Raw genomic sequence first — 18,508 nt, forward strand, 5'->3', positions numbered from 1 at the left:
AGTCAAAACAAGATCAGGGACTGACTGTGGAATAGACCATCAGTTATTTATGTACAAGTTCAGATTGAACCTGAAGAAAATTAAAACATGTCCAAGAGAGGCAAAATATGACTTTGAATATATCCTACCTGAATTTAGAGACCATCTCAAGAATAGATTTGAAACACTGAATGCTAATAAATGAAAACCAGATGAGTTATTTATGAGATGATAGCAAGAATATCATATATGAAGAAAGCAAAAGATCACTTAAAAGAAAGGAAAAAAAGAATAGACCAGAATGGATGTCAGAAGAAATTCTGAAACCTGCTCTTGAATATAGAGCAGCTAAAGTGAATGGAAGAAATAAGAAAGTAAAAGAGCTGAAAAGAAAATTTCAAAGGGCAGTTTTAGAAGACAGAATAAATAGCATAATAAAAAGCGCAAAGACCTGGAGGTAGAAAACCAAATAAGAAGAATATACTCAGCATTTCTCAAACTGAAAGACCTGAAGTCCAACTTTATGCCATGTGATGCAATATAAAAGGATTCTATAGGCAAAATCCACCGCTCATCTTTCAGTTTGTTGTACTGCGGTAACTTATGTGTTGCTCTGATGTTGGAAGATTTGCCACTGGTATTTAAAATACCAGCAGGGTCACTCATGGTGGACAGACTTCAGTGGCGCTGCCAGATTAACATAGACTATGAAGAAGCGGAGACAGACAACTTCTAAATTTTAGCGACAAAAACTTTATGAATATTAGCAGAACATTGTCAGATATAATTCTGGAAGATGGAAACATGGATAGCAGCAGAACACAGTGTTTCATTCTGTTGTGCTTAGGATTCCTATGCGTTGGAACCAACTCTACAGTATCTAACAATAACAAGATGGGAAAAATATTGATGGATGGAAGATCCATCAAAAAAGATGGAAGGAATATAGAGTATAACTGTACAAAAACACAGTGGTTGACATTCAACCACTTCAAGAGGTGAGTGGTATTGAGGATGAAATCCAAGATGCACTGATGTGAAAAACAAAGCTCCAAGAATTGATAAATTGTCATGTTAAATGTTTCTACAGATTTATGCAGTGCTGAAAGCACTCACTAATCCAAGAAATTTGGAACACAACTACCCGACAAACTGATTGTGCCTATTTCAAAGAAAGGTAACCCATCAGAACGTGGAGATTACTGAAAAATATCACTAATATCATATGCAAGTAAAGTCTTGCTGAACTGTTGAAGAGGTACCTTGACTGATAGCTACCAGAAATTCAAATCGGATTCAGAGGAGAACCTGGAATGAGGATAATCATTGCCAATATCAAGTGAATCTTGGCTGAAAGAAGAAAATGTCAGAAAGCTGTTTATTTGTGTTTTATGGATTATGCTAAGGCATTTGTGTTTGTGGATTATAACAAAATATGGATAACACTGTGAGCAATGGAAATTAATTATCCTTATGGAGAACCTGTACTTAGGCCAAGAGACAGTCATTCAAACAGAGCAAGGGCTTGAAAGAGCCTCCACATTCTATCCTTTTACCACACTTACTCCAACATCTTGAGTTATGCAGATGACACAACCTTGTTTCTTGAAAGCTAAGAGGACTTGACGGATTTACTGATGATGATCAAACACTACAGTCTCCTGTATCAAGTAGAACTCAGTATTAAGAAAACAAAAATCCTTACAAGTGGACCAATAAAGAACATGCTGATAAACGGAGAAAATAAGAAGTTGTGAAGGATTGCATTTTACTTGGATCCACAATCAATGCTCATGGAAGCAGCAATCAGGAAATTAAACAGTGTATTGCATTAGGCAAATCTGCCACAAAACACATCTCTAAAGTTATGAAGAAAAATATGTCACTTTAAGGACAAAAAAGCCATGGTATTTTCAATCACAGAATATGCATGTCAAAGTTGGACAATGAATAAGGAAGACCAGTGAAAGATTGATAGATTTGAATTGTGTGTTGGCAAAGAATATAGCACAGATTTAGATAGACTGCCAGATATACCATAGACTGCCAGAAGATGAACAACAAAATGCGTCTTTAAAAAAGTAGGGCCAGAGAGCTCTTTAGAATCAAAGATAGTGATACTTATCCCGCACACTTGGCACATGTTATAATGAGAGTCTAGTATCTGGTTAACACCATCAAACTTTGTAAACTAGTAGTTGTTGTTGTTAGGTGCCATTGAGTCAGTACCGAGTCATAGCGACCCTATGCACAACAGAAAGAAACACTGCCCAATCCTGGGCCAACCTCACAATTGTTGCCACACTTGAGCCCATTGATGCTGCCATTTTGCCAATCCATCTCACTGGGGGTCTGCCTCTTATTTTATGACCTCCACCTTACCAAACATGATATCCTTCTCCAGTGACTGGTCCTCCTGACAGTATGTCCAAAGTATGAGAGACGAAGTTTGGCCATCCTGGCCTCCACGGAACATTCTGGCTGGACTTCTTCCAACACAGATCTGTTTGTTCCTTTGGCAGCCCATGGTACTTTCAATATTCTCCTCCAACACCATAACTCAAATGAATCAATTCTTCTATGGTCTTCCTCATTCACTGTCCAGCTTTTGCATGCATATGAGGTTATTGAAAATACCATGGCTTGGGTCAGGAGCATCTTAGTCCTTATGCTGTCATCTTTGCTCTTCAACACTTTAAAAAAAGTCTTGTGCAACAGATTTGCCTAAAGCAACATGTCATTTGATTTCTTGACTGCTGTTTCCATTAGTGTTGATGGTTGACCCAAGAAAAATGAAGTCCTTGACAACTTCAATCTTTTCTCCATTGATAAGAATGTTGTTTATTGTTCCAGTGGTGAGGATTTTGTTTTCTTTACATGGAGATGTAATCCATACCGAAGGCTGTGCTCTTTGATCTTCACCAGTAAGTATTTTAATTACTCTTCACTTTCAGCAAGCAAGATTGTATCATCTGCATATTGCAGGTTGTTAGTGAGTCTTCCTCCAATCATGATGCCACGTTTTTCTTCATATAATCCAGGTTCTTGGAGTATTTGCTCAGCATACATGTTGAATAAGTATGGTGAAAGAATATACCCCTGTAGCACACACCTTTCTTAAATTTAAACCATTCAGTGTTCTCATGTTCTGTTAAAAGAACTACCTTTTGGTCCATGTACAGCTTCCTCATGAGCACACTTAAGTATTCCAGAATACTCATACTTCACAATGCTATCCATAGCTTGTCATGATCCACAAAATCGAAAGCCTTTTCATACGCAATAAAGCACAGGTAAACATCTTTCTGGTGTTCTCTGCTTTCAGCCTATATCCATCAGACATCAGCAATAATATCTCTCGTTCCATGGACTCTTCTGAATCTGGCTTGAACCTCTGAAAGTTTTCTGTCAATGTAGGCTTGCAGCCATTTCTGTATTACCTTCAGTAATACTTTACTCACATGGGATATCAAAGAGATTGTTCATTGATATCTGCATTCCATTGGGTCACCTCTCTTTGGAATGGGCAAAATATGGATCTCTTCCAATCAGTCAGCCAGATAGCTGTCTTCCAAATTTCTTGGTACAGATGAGTGAGTGCCTCCAGTCCTGCCTCACTTTCTTGAAAGATTTCAATGTTTATTCTATCAATTCCTGGAGCCTTGTTCTTTGCCAATTCCTTCAATGCACCTTGGACTTCTTTCTTCAAATCATGTAAAGTAGTAGGTTAGTGAAAATTAGGAAGACCCCCAACAAGATAGATTGACTCAGTGGCTGCAACACTGGACTTATACATGGCAAGGTTTGTGAGATTGGCAGTGTTTCCTTCTATTTTACATAGTCATAAGTTACAATCTACTGAATCTTAACAATAACAACAATCAGTGTTATATAACTATGTTATGACCAAACAGATGTTAACTACAACGCTGTGTGTGAGCTTTAGTGACTCTTAATAAACATAACATGTGCCCTTTATCCTCTTCTTATCTTCCTCCAGTCTGTTTTTAAGAACACAGATTTATCAGACAGAACACAAGGAATAATGATTAGGCCTAAACGCCATTCTATATCATATGAGTGTTGGAGTGCCAATCCAAATTTTTATGTGAAACAGCACTTCATGTCTTTCACTTTTCCTCTGAATCAAATAATGAACTCCATAGAAATGTCTTGTTGCATGGTTGGTGACAAACTGCCTAACTCTACTTGCCCCACAGCTTACTCCATTCTTTATTGCATTTTCTCTACTTTATGTTAGTGATCCTAGTCATTTTTCTAAATTTATACCTTTTCTTCTTCCCTGTAGTTTGAAATGAGAGCCACTGAATTCAGTTCTTTGCCCAACTATCACTTATTTTTCTTCCACAGTTCAGTGCTTCCAAAAAATCCTTCAAGTTACTATCTGACCCCAGTTATTTCTGGGTCTTTTGGACCAATAGGATATCTTCTTTCATATAACTGGACAGTGTTCAAGAAAGAAGGATGGTTTTCTCCAGTGTGGCCCTAGTTGTACCTGAAATAGAAGGCTTTATAATCCTTTTATTTCATATTACATTTCTACCTAGGAAAAAATGAAAGAACAAAGAAAAAAAAGATAAATTTTTATGGAAATAGAATATATGGGAGGCACACAAATGAGCAATATTAAAGTGGCAAATCTTCTATCTGTCAAACACCTCTTCTCTCTGACCTCACACTCTAGTCAAACACCTTTTGAGTGATGGGACATTTTTTCTATTGTTATGATGAATTGACCTTCTCTGGACACTTTCCCTGAGACACTCCTAAATTTCCCATATAAATGTCTCTATTATTTTCAGAAGCATCAATGGACAGTAAAAAGGTATGCCCTTAGCTAAGTCTAAGAACAGAATGTCCATTATCATTAATGATGATCATAACCTGAGAAAGGAGTCAATTAACCTCTTAGCATATGCCCTCAAGCTACATAATCAGGCTTCCCTGGGGGTTTGGAATGTATTTGATAGGACAGGATTAATTCAGCATAAAAATGTACCCTGGCCTATTTGAACTTTAAGTAGAATACAAAATGACCTACTTTGAAAATATATTTAACTTTTCTCAGGTACTTTTCCCCCCAACTCTTTGTTCATTACCTTTGCCAAAGTGTTTATGTGAAAGGATTCTTAAATTCTTACATCCACACTTACACTGGAATGTTGATACTTTTTTTTTTTAACACTACTTTTTTGTCAAGAAACAACAGGGAAGAAAAAGGACCATAACTGCAGCAGAAGCAGCAAGATCCTCTCTTCCTTTTCCTTTCCTCTTCTTGTTCTTCCTCCTCTTGCTCCTTCTTCTCCCCATACCCTGTTCCCTTTCTTCTCCTGCCTAGGAGGGCATTCACTCCCTGGTTGGTTATCCATGACAGTGGACTCTTCAGGTGTATTCAGTGTCTTTGCCCTGACATGCAGAAAGAAGTCTGTAGGGAGCAATAGCGCAAAATATTGGACAAAGCAGACAGATACAGGGGACAGTCCCGGAATTCTGAACTACATATAAAGGAATATTTATAAGCACTGAAGACTTACTGTTAGTGGAATATGTAGCAGAAGCAAGAAAAGTGGCATTTGTTGAGTGGCAGCTACAGGCAAATACCCAGCCCGACCATCTTAAGAAGGACACAGTGAGGGGAAGGTAAAATGGTTCAGCCACTCTGGAAAATGAAATGGTGCTTCCTCAGAAAGCTGGAAGTAAAAGTACCCTATGATCCAGCAATTTCTCTGCTTGGTATATATCCACAAGAAATATGAGTCAGAACATGAGTAGATATATACACACCATTGTTTATTGCTACACTAGACACAATAGCAAAAAGATGGAGACGACCTAAGTGCCCATCAATGGAAGAATGGATAAACAAACTTTGATACATACACACAATGGAATATTATGCTACCTTGAAGAATAGCAGTGAAGCTGCAAACCACCACATAACGTGGATGAACCTTGAGGACATTATGCTGAGTGAAATTAGTCAATCACAAAATGAAAAATACTGCATAAGACCATTATTGTAAAAGCTTAAGAAAACATACCCTTACTAACAGGAGAAAAAAAAGCAAAAAAACTTTGTTGGTTATCAGGGGTACGATGGTGGGGAGGGTAAAGCACAGGATAGTAACATCATTGCTAAGGGATTGAGAAAGGCAATTTATAAGGAAAGGGATTGTAATACACAAAAAGGGGGAAGGGAGAGGAAGAACAAGGTAGATAGGGAAACACTTAGGTAGGTTTACATGATCTAAATGGGACAGAGGTAAACAGTGATGTATGTTCAACCTTGGAACAACAGGACTCTAAAATATAAGGATAGAGGCATAGTCTGAATGGGTAAAAGAGGGTAAATAATGTTAAAATGTTTGACTGTCTTATTGATATTGGTTCCCTTGCCTACTATTGTAAAATAGACACTTGAGTATACTAGAAAGGAATATTGGGAAATATGATTACAGAAAGCTAGTAAGCCCAGTTTCAGCCTATAATGGACTGGAATACCTAAAAGGGGTTCTAGAACTTGCCCAGTGAAATAGTCTATGTGCAGAGCCTTTATGGTATATAGAACCTTAAGTGGAATCCTAAGCCCCATCCAGAACATTCTAAGGTGGGACATTCCCACTTGAAAGGACATATAGACCAGCACAGAGTGGCTTGAGGAACATAAGAATCTTCTTGAAAGAAAGACAGCAGGAAAAATCAAAAACAAAAAATGGGAGTCTGAATAGCTATTACAAAACCAAGTGAGTTATTTGCCAGGTAGCCCTCAAGGCAAACAATCAAGTTCCTTTAGGACAACCCCACCTCCAAGATCAAATCTCAAAGGGAACACACAAGCAGACACATAAGCTTGCTGGCAACTGCATTGGTCTACTTGTAAGCGGAAATGGAAAGACAGCAATAAAGAGAAGGCTGAGTTTAACCACGTTCCATAGACTCCCATCGACCTTGAGATGGAAGAGAAAAGAGGAAAGGCTGGTTGGTCTGAAGTGTAGTGAGACTTGGGGACTCCTGAGCCCATAGACAAGGATATAGCCATGGAGGGCTACAGCTGAAAGTGAAGCATCCAGCTGATATGAAGTGAGGGGAGATGTACAAGAATGTCCAAACCTGTAGATAGCACCCATTTGACCTAACTTTGATGGCTTGATGATCAGAATCCAACTAGACGAAGATAAGGAAATTTAGCACAGGAAGGAAGTATACATTGCTACAATTTGATGAACTTGACCTTCACTTATGGATGTAGTAGTTCTTAATACCAACCAAGAGGGGAGGACTCTTCACATCAAGGATCAAACCTATCCCCTCTCTACACAGGGTTGACAAGGATGGGCAATTTAGACATTGGCTACCTAAAATAGGGTGGTGGTGAGGGACTAAAAAGGCATGAAATGGCTGCCTTACAAGTTTTCAAGAGGGAGTTTAATTTCAGAGCATGTGCAGGAAGTTAGAAACTCTGCTGAAATGTTTTCCTCTTGTCTAGATGGGTTGGGAGAAAGAAGATGGGAGTGGGGTTCATTGATTCAATATTGAGTAGTTCTTATAATAACTAATTGTGATTGTCATAACTGTAAAGGTAGAGGTTGTGTAACAAAAAGTGGGGAATAGTTAATCTTGCATTCCAGGAACAGAGAACCCTCGGACCATCAATAGAGAAGAGCATGAGCTGTACAGGGAATCCTAACCAGAGAAGCAGCGGCACCAGAGATGGAGCCAGAGATGATGATATGGAGAGATTGAGCAGCTGAGGACTCTAGACTCATGGAATGGGAAAGACTGTATGCTGGTAGCCAGGAGACTGGCTTCCAGAATATGGTTGTTTAAACTATTATATATCCCTGTGTTTTTGTTTTGTTTTTTTAATACATGCACTAGAGGGTAGACACATGTTGACATGGGTAACAGGGCAGCAATAAACAACCAGAGGGAGGTTGGCAGAGGAAAGATGGGGGTAGCAGGAGACACAGGGAGGAATGCAGTGGTTGGAGTGAAAAGAAGTAAATGCTGTTACCTGTAGGTATATGGAGAGGATTGCAACCTTATAATGTAGCAAAGTATATGATTTGTTGTATGTGAAACTGATGATCTGCTCTGTAAACCTTCACTCAATTCACAATAAAAAGTTAAAAAAAGAAAGAAAGAAAGAAACAACCAGGGCAGGAAGGAAACAGGAAATTAGTATTAATAGGAAATGAAAAGTGATTCTAAAACAGAGAGTTAGGGAAGAAAATATTTTTTTAAAACTCCCTTTGGAAAGGAACTCTGACTCCATGGAGGGTCAGGCCACTCAAAAGAAGGAAAAGGGACTGTTCTGAACAAATAAAATTGATAAAGTGGAAGGTTTATTCTTCAAAAAGAAACAAGATACATTTTCACAAATATCTTGAAAGAAAAGCTATTTATGGCATTTCTTTTCTTTTTAAAATGGGATCTCAGAGTCTTTAAAGATAATATTGATTATAAGCATAAATATACATTTTGTAAGTTTTGCATATAAAAGTTATTGGTAGCCATGAAAATGGAAGTGATCACATGGGGAGAGATTTTACATTAAGACAAGGCTCCAAACTCTTCAAAATTACTTAATGATTAGGTGAATAATAATAATAATAATACCCCACTACTAGTCAGGAGATTTCAACTCATAGAGACCCTGTGAGGAATTTCTGAGGCTATAAATATAACAGGAATATAAAGTCTCCTTTTTCCTGGTGGGTTTACATTGTTAATCTTGCAGTTAGCTGTCCTAAATTTATAAGCTCTAGTGTGGTGCTGTGGGTTAATGCGCCTTACTACAAAGCCATTTGAACTGCAAGGTTGGCCATTCAAGCTCACCAGCTGCTCCTCAGAAACCCTATACAGGGTTGCTATGGGTCAGAACTGACAAGACGGCACTTCACAACAACAACTAAATTTGGTTGTAAATCTAGAGTTAGGAGGAATATTAGTTAAATGAAAACTTACTCACTGTAACAAAGAGACTTGTTGCTGGCAAATGACTGAAAGGAGACAATTCTACTGAACTCCCCCCCTCCCCACCCCCCACCAAGGAAGGAAAGTTGGGCTGCTGCGTATGTATAGGCTGTTTTAGTTATATGAACTGTTATAACAGAAATACCAACAGTATATGGCTTCAGCAAGTAGAAATATATTCTCTCACAGTTTAGGAGACTAAAGGTCCTATTTCAGAGTCCTAGATGTAGGGAAAGGTTCATAGTATAGGAGGAAGGTCGTTATCTATCTGCTTTCAGCATTTGGGGCCCAGTGTGCCTTGAAGAGATACATGTCTCTTGGCATTCACTTTCCCCTGAGTAGAGGAGTCTCCCAGAACAGAGACCCTAGGTCCAAAGCATATACTTCACTCTTAGTTCTTCTGTCTTGGTATAGATAATATCCCTCTGATCTATGCTTGCTTGCCTCCTCTCTTTAAAAAAGATTGACTCAGGATAAAACCTAATCCTATAGATTGTATCTGACCTCATTAACATAATTGATACTGCCTCATAAACATCATAGAGGTTAGGATTTACAACACATAGGATGTTGATATTATTATATCAGATCACAAAATGGAGAATGATTACATAATGCTGTAATTGGCATAGTCAAGTTGACACATAATTTAAAGGGTCACAATTCAATTCATAGCATAGATTTAGTTTAAAGACCAGTATAATCTGAAGAAAATATATGACACAGACCTCCTGATTGACTAAACTGGCCTAACTATTTGGAGATCTCATGTAATTCATGAATTTATATTTATTACTTTGATTCTTCTTCAAGTAAACTAAAAGATTACCTTTGAGTTACATGGTGCAGAATTTGCAGAATAGCAAAATGTCTGCACTATGTGTCCATGAGTCAAGATTGTATGTTACTAAAACAGCTACTTCTTGGGTCTGATGAAAAGATTATTGAATTTGTCTAGCAGGTTTTTGTTTAGTTTTGTTTTAAACAACTTATTATGACTCTGAAGAAAATTTACAGAATGAATTAGCTTCACATTCAATAATTCCTACATATCTTTTTTGTATTATTCACTGGATATAGAGCAGTGCTGAACGTACATATGGTACTCAACAAATAATGAAATGGTTCAATCAAATTCACAATTACTCCATATAGTGGTACTTTATAAATATCATGTGACAGATGCTTGAGTTATACCATAGATAAATTTACTATAAATATACACTTTATTGCTGGAGTCCTGTTGTGGTTCTGTGTGATAAGCTTGGGATCACAAGGTCGGTTTGAACCACAAGGTCAGTAGTTCAAACAAACTAGCTTACTCTTTGGGAACCCTATACACGAGGTCGCTATGAGTCAGAACCAACTTGGTGGCACTGAACAATTCTACAACAGTGACTTTAATTTTTAAAAAACTTTGATCCTGACTCAGAGGGACCCTGTAAAAACTTGTAGAACTATTCCACAAAAACAAAAAATAAAAAACAGCTCAAACTTTTATCTTTTTCCTGTTGAGCAACTAGTGGATTTGAACCACTGACTCAGCAGGTTAGCAACTCAGTATTTAACCTATGGCACCAGCAGAATTAAAAGGAGTTCTATATTATCTATATAATAAAAAATATTCAGGCATATTAGGGGAAAGTTATTACAACTAATAATTTAACACATGATCAAATTAACAATAAGTTAAAGCTTAGATTGTTTTCATTTTTGAATGTAAAGCTATTCTTACTCATAATATTTAAAACCTTTATGTACTTTGTTTTTGGTAAGCATACACACAATAAAACTACACCACTTCAATTCTCTCCCTCTTTTACTAAGTTGCTCCACTCCCATTAACATAAATTCACTGCCTCCTAAGGCTTCCATCTCATCTTTCAAATTATTGCTGTCAGTTTGATCCTATACAGAATGCTATTAAACGAGCATAATGCTGAAGGTAGATATTTTTTACTAGTTCAGTTAAATCACTATTTGTTTTTAATAAGTCACCAGAGGGTATGTATGGTTTAAAGTTTAAAAATTATCTCAGGGTAATAGTTTCAGAGGTTCATCCAGTCTATATGACTCCAGAAAATCTGGATTCCATAAGAATTGAAATTATATTCTTCATTTTCCCTCCTTTGATAAAGATTCTTCTATCAAATCTTCAATCAAATGTTAAGTACTTAAATCTGGGCACAGTTTACTTCTGGTCTCAAGGCAAAGAAGGCATTTGTTCATGGAAGCAATTAGTTACACATTCCATTTTTTCCTTTTATTTATGTCTCTCCATCTCCCCCTCTTTTTCTAAGCAAATAGACAGTAATTATTATGCTTTGAATTTTTTGTCATTACCTCTTTAAAGGATTTCTGGTGTGGCTCTGTAGGATAAGCAATAGACTGGAAACCACAAGGTTGCTATGAGTCAGAACCCACTTGATGGCACTTAACAATAACAATAATCTCTTTAAATGCTTCTTTATGAACAAACTACTAAGAAAAATTAAAATACTAGCTAACAAAAACCAAAGATATACAAGGAGACTTCAAATAAATTGTGGGAAAAAATAGATAACAGAAGTTTTCCATGAGCTTTTTAAAATCCTCTCATATAAAATCTGTAGAAAGTGTAATGCAGACACTGGTTATTTTTGCATAGTTTCAGTGAAATCGGGTGGGACGCCTGCTCTTCAAAGAAACCTTTAATCTAAGTACAACTAATGGTTTCCACTATTTCACCAAAGGAGAATATGGGGCATCAACCTTGAATTGACATTTTATTACAAAAAATAAATGTACAATGTATATTACTTATGAATTGGACTCAGGAATTTTTCATTGGGTCATAAGCAGAAAAGCTATTCTTTGAGTTTATTGATCTCTGAAGACAATAGTTGTAGCAACTAGGTGAGGTTCTGAGCAAAGATTGAAATGTAATGGAAGTCAATGACATTCTGTAGTTCTAACTGGATGAATGATATGGGTGATTTTTCCAATTCTAGTCACCCTACTTTTGGCCATCTTCTCACCAGGCCAGATGTATGGCCCAAAAAAAAAGGTCTTATTCCAGATCTACTGTACTGTCATAATTACTGATATAATCATATAAGAAACAATAGTTTAGAGTTAATCCAGCATCTGACCTTTTTTTTTTTTATTAAAGGTGAATTTCATAGTGGCGCTGTGGGTTAATGCGCCAGACTACAAAGCCATTTGAACTGCAAGGTTGGCAGTTCAAGCTCACCAGCTGCTTCTTGGAAACCCTATACAGGGTCGCTATGGGTCGGAATTGACTCAACGGCACTTCCCAACAACAACACAATATAACAATAACTACAGCAATAATTTAAGACTTGAAACTACAGAATTAGCTAATACAATGCACACAAAGTGTGAAAACAGAGTTATGATTAGATTTTGTCGGGTGCTTCAAAGTCATGTTCCCAAATGACTGAACTCAGGAAAAGAAACTATGTCCAGGATATCTTCGGGTCTACCTTGGAGAGACAGGTAGTCAAGTCCTTCAGTCTAGAAAACCGTTCTACTTGCCTAATTGTATGTATTCAAGTGCAACACAATGCTGTCAATGGAGTACACACCACTTTGGCTAATAGGAAGTCTACACTTACTGGATTTTTTTTTATTATTATGATTTGAAAAAAATAGTATAGACTTGTCTTTTGATATTTGAGAGCTGTGGATATATTTTTTAAATTTCAGGTAATATTAAAAACACATTTTGATCAACTTTTCCAATTGTATAACTTCTATTGCAGAAACCATCAACTAGATGGTATGCATACAAAGTGAATATTAGCTCTGCATGATTCGCCAGAGAACTATAAGGCCTTCCCTTTGTAACTTTCTGGGCACGTGCCCAAATGAGACATAGTCCACATGGTATGTAGAGATCCTGGATATCTGAAAGTCTCAAACGATGACACTCAGACCCACATTTAGTTATTATGTGATAAGCAATTGAATGCATAATGTCCACATTAAAAAAAAAATTACTTTAATCAGGTATAAGTGTCATTCATCTTAAGAGAAGTGAGCCAATTATGTCTTCTTTGGAAAGAGCAGAGTCTCTGGATGGAGGTGAATGATTTCTATTAAGCAGTGTAGGAAAATCTATAAAGAAAAGATGATTTTACTTATTTGTCAGTATTTCTTTCCCTATAAAAAGTGATATGATTTTGTTTTTCAGAAAAACCTTGCCATTTAGTGTCTTGGTCCAATTTTTATGTAAGCAAAGGTTAGTGCTAATAATAGGGATATTTCAGGCACCATTCCAAAAGAAGGATAATGGTTCAGAATTGATTAGGGGAATGGCAACCAGATTAAAACAAAACTCAAGAACCAAGTGGTGAATGGAAATGACATGAAGCAAGATTTTAGGACTAAAGCTATAATCTGAAACTTAATAAAGTTATCTTGTTGTTGTTGTTGTTAAGTGCCATTGAGTCGGTTCCGACCCATGCGACCCTGTACAGGGTTTCCGAGGGTGTAAATCCTTACGGGAGTAGAAAGCCTCATCTTTCTCCCATGGAAAGGCTGGTAGTTTTGAACCTCCGACCTTAAGGTTCGCAGCCCGATTCGTAACCACTATGCTACCAGAGCTCCTTAATAAAGTTAGCTAATACCCTAGTAAACCATTGAGGAAAAACAAACATTAAATGAGTTTTTGAGTCAACAAAAATGTTTTCATAATATTTAATGACAATCTCAGCAAAATGAAGTCTCACAAACACTAGAAAGACAGTCTGAGATTTCAAGGGTAGGGAACAAAATAGTGTAACTTTATTTGCTTAGACCTACCTCCAAAATGGAGTCCTGGTGTGGCATTGTGGGCTAATGCTTCAGACTGCAAAACCATTTGAACTGCAAGGTCGGCAATTCAAGCTCATCAGCTGCTCCTTGGAAACCTTATACAGGGCCGCTATGGGTCAGAACTGACTTGACAGCACATAACAACAAACCCCCAAAATGGGATTCTGTTGCAGACCATGTAAGACTAGTCAGAGGTTCGAGGCCCTCTAGGGCTGAGTGTAACAAATGAGGCCACTGGCAGTTAATGGAAAATTACTTTCATCTTAATATTCAGGTATATATATTAAATTAATACACTGGAGCCTTTGAAAATCCACAGATAAATGTGATATTTTCCTAAAGCCGAGACTAAAGGTTGCAAGGTTAAACCTTTCTCCAAAGGATTAACTAAAAATATCTTAGCTACTTCTCGGTTCTTTGTTCTATAGACAAAGAACCTATCCTCCCTAATCCCTTTTCCAGGTGCAGCCCATTCACCTGGGCGTCTCCTACAGAACTCTCAACTTCCCCCAACTGACCTCAGGGGCTATAGATATGTTAATTGGGCCTGAGAATCCAAGTTGTTGGCCTGGGATTCGAACCAGTGAAGTACAATGTAAAGTTACCTGAATGTCTGGAAAATTACTGATGTTAGCTGTATCCTGTTTTAGTCCCTCCCAGCTTGGTGTGAAACTCCTCCCCTAAATAAAACAGAGGCCCGAGCCTCCCCAGGTGTGCATTACTGATTGGAAGGCATGGAGTAAAGATTGCGGTGCATAAATGGCGCCTCAAAACGTGGGGCACGAAGGAGAGTCGCTGCCTGCAGAGGCCATGATGCCTGTAGTCCCAAGCCTGCCCACCAGTGATGTATCCACCCTGGCTTTGGGGTGCCTCATTGTCTCCCTTCTTCTGTTTGTCTGTGTATTCTTTCGCTATCCCTATCGCCGCTGGATCTCCCCTCCTCGTGAACCAAAAACTCGTGACAACTATGTCGAGGTCAGACCCCGGCAGGATTCCTGGTGTGGTGCTGTGGGGTAATGCACTGGACTGCAAAGTCAGTTTGAACCACAAGGTCGGCGAATCAAGCTCACCAGCTGCTCCTCGGTAACCCTATCCAGGGTAACTATAGGTGGGAATCGACTCAATGGCACTTAATAACAACAATAGCCAAAATAAGAACAAAACATGAGAATATATTCATACCTTACCAATTCGATGATTATAAGAAATTTATCTGGAATATTCACGTGACTTTTGAGATTTTGATCTCATTCATGTCCCATCTTCACAGTTTTATCTGTATTATTTTGTTGAAAAGCAAGGTATTTACTAAAAATATCCTTATCACTTTTTCAAAACCCTACCCAAAATAGTTTAGAATAATGATGGACAAATTTTCTTTATTATTTTGAGTGTCGTTAAGTAGGAGTGTAGCCTATTTTTACTTAAAAGCTTCTAACATTACCAAGATACCAAGATTGTTTTCACTGAATCTATATTCACAAGTTTTTCAGTATTTTTCTCAGATACTGGTGTGAAATGTTGGCATAATTTTAATAAACTTGTTAAATCTCTCCAAAATCCTATTTTGTTGGAATATCAAAGAGGCAAATACCTTTTTAAGAATTACTTTCTTGCTACAGTAATTAACCAGCGAGTTTCCTTTAGTATCTAGATCACTTTTCTCCGTGAACATAGCTACTTTTACAATTGTTAATTCTTTTGGCAGTATTAGTAAGTGCAGAAGTTCCTTGGAATGTTGACAATTTTTGGTACATTTCTCATCTAATATTAGAAACCCTTGCTGTTTCAAAACCATCATAATTAATGGATGACCCCAAGACATACAATTGCCTGAGTATTTATTAACTCTCACAACACTGGAAGCAAAGTAATGAGTTCTTCCACCTGGGCTCACTTAGCTCCTGATAAGGGAACATATTCTAGGAACAAATTAAAATCTATAATGGAGTCAATCTGAGAATTTATTTTGTATTTCTTTAGGTATGATTCATCAGTAAGCAAGGCCAAAGCTGGACTTTCAAAAGGATTTTGTCTTAAGTATGCACAAGTCACTGAGAATTCTCAAAGGATAACTTAGCAAAATATAGCCAAAATAGGTAGCTATAGTAAGGCTTTTGATTACTATCTCATTGCAATACATCAATTTGATAAGACTGTATTCTTGTTATCAGTATTGGTTTTATTGATTCATTATGGATTTATGGACATTGCACATTCTATTTTTGTTTCTGCTAAAAGAAATACTTTGTGACAAATAATATAAGACAAAAATAAAGTTAGATGAAGAATAAGGTTTTCCCAAGAATTTTTAGGAAGATGTTTTAGTTATTTATTATTATGTTTTAACAACTTACTGAAAAACTAAGTAGTAACATTTATTTTTTTCACATTTTTTATGGACCAAGAATTCAGAAATATCTTAGATAGGATCATCAAATAGCAGTCAAGCTGTCAGCTGGGACTCCATTCATCTCACAGCTAACCTGGGGGAGAATTCACTTCCATGTTCACTTACATGGCTGTATAGAAGTTTCACATTCTTAATTGCTGACATCAGTTCCTTGCAAGTAGGCCTCTCCATAGGGCAACTTAAAACACAGCAGCTGGCTTTCCTCCAAGCCAATGAAAGAAAACACATAACAATTTACAGTCTCTTTGCTACCTGATTTCAAAAGTGATGCCTTACCATTTTTATTTTATTCTGCAAATTAGAGACAAGCCGCTAAACCCAGTCCACACTCAGTAGCAGAAGAATAAGCAAAGCTGTGAATACCAAGAAGTGGGAACCATTTGGGGTCATTTTAGAAACTTCCTACTAGTTTCCCTCTGAGCCTCAATTGTTCTTGTCCCTCCCATATGCAAACTAACTCAGTTTCTCCCAAGACCCCTAGAAGTCTTATCCAATTATAGCATCAGTTTAAAGTTTATAATCTGCTTATGCAAATCAAAGCTATTAAAGCTTAAACTCTACAACCCATCAAACTAAGGATACGAATTATATATCCCTCGTTTTGCATGCTAATACAATGGTGTGGAATGGGCAAGGATAACCTCTATAGACAATCTTGTTCAAAGAGGGGTGAATCAAGTAAAATGTTTGTCTTGAAGAAGGAACTAAGATGGCAAACTGGGCAGACACAATGTCCAGACATTTTATTACAAAGACTTAAGAAACTAAGTGAAATGAATAAAGATGATAATCCTATAACCCAGTTCAAAGGAAAGGATAAAAAGAATGTAGATTGGATATCGATGAGAGGAAGATAATGACCAAAAACAGTGAACAAGGAGTGGTAATTTGCCAACCAGAATGACTGTCCTCCTGAAAATGCAATAAATCAATCTCTAGCAACATCCTCTTCAAGCTTTTGAACAATGGGCAGGAACCCTAATGAAAGTGATTTTATCAAGTTGAAATACATAATTGGGAAGTTCTCTTTTAATGTCTATAGGCTTGATTGGAGTGGAGTTTGATACCTTTTTGCTTTCCATCTAGTGGGTTCCCAGAGTTGGAGAAGACATGGAAACTCAGCTCTCCAGCATAACTGCTGTGATCAACTTTGCTGTCTGACAATTTATTATGTTGAACATGTTTTTCAGAAGGTTCTTTGTATCCTAAGGGATCATAAAAGTCTACATTCGTGTCACACACAATGATGAACACAGCCTTTTGGGTGTTTGGTCTCCATCACCTGTAGTTCATGTATATTTTTATTTTAGATCATAGTAATCATGTCTGTGCTATTCAGGGAATTTTCAATGCATTCTCTAATATTGCTGTGGAATCAGTGATGACCAAGAAGCCAGAGCTCTGAGGCTAGAGTTTGGAATTTGTGGCCACTTGCAAGGTGACATTCTACACTTGAATCTGACCTTCTTTTTCCAACAGTAAATCCTGCCTGACTCACTGGGGGAGTTCACAGATGCCCTGAGCAACCACGAACTCCAGTATGCAATGCTATGTCATGTGGTCTGAGTTCTTGTTAGTATTGGTAAGTTTGAACAGTAGGAGGTATGTGATGTTGTTAGCTGAGTTGATTGAGGGTGAATGACCACAGGACTACTGTCATTAGGACATGCTAGCATTCACAGGGAGAAGCAGAGGAACTGTGTGGAAAAGTCTAAAAGGTCTTTTAGACTTTAGGACTCAAGTGGTAAAATATATTGAAGGAGAATAATACATAAGAAGCAAGCACCATATTTTTGTTGCAAATGTATCTGGCTGCTAGTACCAATACTTGCCATATTGACTTTTATAGTTTTTCTTCTTCTTCTTTTTCTCTCTTCTTTATATTTTTCTTTTCTTTTTTATTTTACTTTCTTCTTAGATCTCCCAAGTCACACATATCAAAAAAAGAACAAAGTCTGCATTTTAACCCCAAATCACCAACAATTAATTAAAGAACAGCAAAAACATCTTATAGTCACCTGAAGAAAGGAAATAATATAGATTAGAGTAGAATCAAGATTACAAATTGGTTCCTTGAAAGGGTTAATAAAACTGGCAAATTATAGGCAAATTTAACAGAGGAAATGAAGAGGAAAGGCAAATAACATGAATAATAAATGAAATAGATTGTATCACAATGTTGTTGTTGTTAGGTGCCAACTTCAGATCGCATAAGTCTATATCACAATGTTGTTACGTGCCGTGGAGTCGGTTCCGACTCATAGCAACCCTCTATGGGGTTTCGGAGGCTGTAAATCTTTA

At 37.2% G+C, this 18,508-nt stretch overlaps 1 pseudogene; it reads right to left on the minus strand.

Moving 5' to 3' along the window:
- Window positions 1-4,531: 4,531 nt before the first annotated feature.
- Window positions 4,532-18,042, minus strand: LOC102830537 (annotated as a pseudogene).
- Window positions 18,043-18,508: the final 466 nt, after the last annotated feature.

Source organism: Chrysochloris asiatica, unplaced genomic scaffold (assembly GCF_000296735.1).
Source record: "Chrysochloris asiatica unplaced genomic scaffold, ChrAsi1.0 scaffold00024, whole genome shotgun sequence".
NCBI classification, from domain to species: domain Eukaryota; kingdom Metazoa; phylum Chordata; class Mammalia; order Afrosoricida; family Chrysochloridae; genus Chrysochloris; species Chrysochloris asiatica.